The sequence below is a fragment of the Cricetulus griseus genome, chromosome 7, assembly GCF_003668045.3.
Source record: "Cricetulus griseus strain 17A/GY chromosome 7, alternate assembly CriGri-PICRH-1.0, whole genome shotgun sequence".
Taxonomy (NCBI): Eukaryota; Metazoa; Chordata; class Mammalia; order Rodentia; family Cricetidae; genus Cricetulus; species Cricetulus griseus.
This window is the reverse complement of record NC_048600.1, coordinates 102,343,443-102,345,726: the sequence shown is the minus strand read 5'-3', so window position 1 is coordinate 102,345,726 and position 2,284 is coordinate 102,343,443.

Below are 2,284 nucleotides of genomic sequence, written 5' to 3'. Positions count from 1 at the left end.
TGGGAGTATACAAGAATGAAAGAGAGGGGAGAGGAAAGAAAGTGGAGAAAGTTAGTTAAGGAAGTGAGGATGGGAAGAGAGTGGAGGGAAAGGAAGCTTCCAGAGTCCTCAGATTGTCTCATCAGACTGCCAGTGTTAGCAGGAAGGACACATTCTCCTACAACCACTAAAAGCCATGAGACTTCTAACAGGTCCACTGTCTCCTCTCTCAAGGGAGCTCACCCCCAATACCTATCCTAGGAATAAGGGGTTAGTGTCCCTGCTGCACTCCACGTCATTCTGGAAGATCTATATGGGATCCCCTGAGACCTTTGGTGTCAAAGGGAGTGTCGAGATTCCAATGACCCCCACAGGCTCAAGTATTTGAGTCCTTCTCTCCAGATGGTTATGCTGTTTGGAGAGGTTGTGGCACCCTGGGACATGGGGCCTAGCTAGCAGATGTAGGCCACTAGGGGTGGGCTTCTGAGGATATAGCCTGGAGATGCTTTGGGTTCTGTCTGTCTCCCTGATCCACCAAGATGAGCATCTCTAGCTACCATGCCTTCCCCCACCAGGATGGACTATCCCCTATAAACTGTGAGCCGAAATAAGTCTCCCTTCCTTCAAGTTACTTCTGTCCAGTATGTTGTCACCATGATAAGAAAAGCAACTCACACAGGGAGTTGCTTTTCATTTTATGATAGTACAGTTAGAAGCCTATCTACGGGACAGTGGCGGGGTAATTTACCTCCATTCTTTGTGAAGGTGTAGCAGAACAGGTCAAAATAAACTAAACTAAGGTGTTATCAAGGATTCTGATTTGCTCATCCCCACACTCCACAGCCAGCTTAAGTCCAGCTGCTTAGCCTGAATGATGGAAATGTTATTGAGGATTAGGATGTGGAGGACAGAGAATGGGTATTACCAGGGAACCAGCTGGGATCTAAGACTGAGAAGTGGTGAGAACTACACTACCACGGTAGACATCTTTATCGTCCAGTTTTTTTCTTACAGACAGGACTTCTCCAAGGAATCTGTCCTCTAGCGTGTGTGTCCTGCCCCCAGCTGCCCTCTCCTTCATCCTGGTGCCTCTTCATCTGATGGCTTCTGCTCCCTTTTACTTAGACCTGAGAGAACCCAGCAGACTCTGCTGTCCTTTCCACCACTTCAGTAACTTTCAGCTTAAGCTTTCTCAGCCACCTGCCTTGTTTTCCCAACATTTCCAAGATCAGAAGGTCCAGAGAGGAAATCTGGTGGCATCAACTCATTTTTATTAATATTTAACTATGTGAATGTGATGTATATGGGTACATGTTTATGCATTTGCACATATGTGGGGGCACACAAATGTGTGAGTATACAGGCCAAAGGTCAATATTGGGTGTCTTCCTCTATTGCTCTCTACTTTAGTTTTTGAGGCAGTGTCTCTCGCTGTACCTGATGCTCACCAAGTGGCTGGACTTGCTGGCAAATGAGCCCCAGGTATTCTCCTACACACACACACACACACACACACACACACACACACACACACTGAAAATACTTTACCAACTAAACCATGTCACCATCACCTCCAACTCCTCACTCAAATTTTCTATTTGTTAGATGAACGTGATAACCACTACACTACGGAAACTTGGCTTTTTATTTGTTATTATTACATTTGCAGAAACATACCAAGGAACCCATGGGTGTCAGAAGACAACTTTGTAGGGTCTGTTCTTTCCTTCCATCTTTATGTGGGTTCCAGAGATCAAAGTCAGGTCATTACACTTATGCATCAAGAAACTTTATCTAAAAAAAAAAAAAAGAACCTTTATCCCTTTATCTACTGAACTATCTCACCAGCCTCCAACTCCCTTTTTAGTGTTGTTAAATTCAATTATTTTGATAATTTTATCTCTCTCCCACTTTTCCTCTCCCCCTCCAGTTCCTCCCACTCCCCCATTTCCTCTCAAATTCATGACCTCTTCTTTTATAGTTATTGTCACATATATATACATATATATGCCTACACATACTTTTAGAAAAACTTACTAATCCCATTTAGTGTTGTTCATATGTACATATGTTTTGAACCAGCCACTTGGGATTGAATAATCAGGGGGCTTGTTCCTAGAGAAAACTTATTCTCCCCATCTTGGTAGTCATTTATTATAGCCTCCAGCTATTCATATATGGGTGAGGCCTTCTGTGATATCCTCCATCCATGTTGAGATGTCAAATGGTATTGTCATTATGCAGGTTTTATTAAGCAACAATATTGTTGACATTTCATGGATGCTGCTTCCCTGTCATATACACA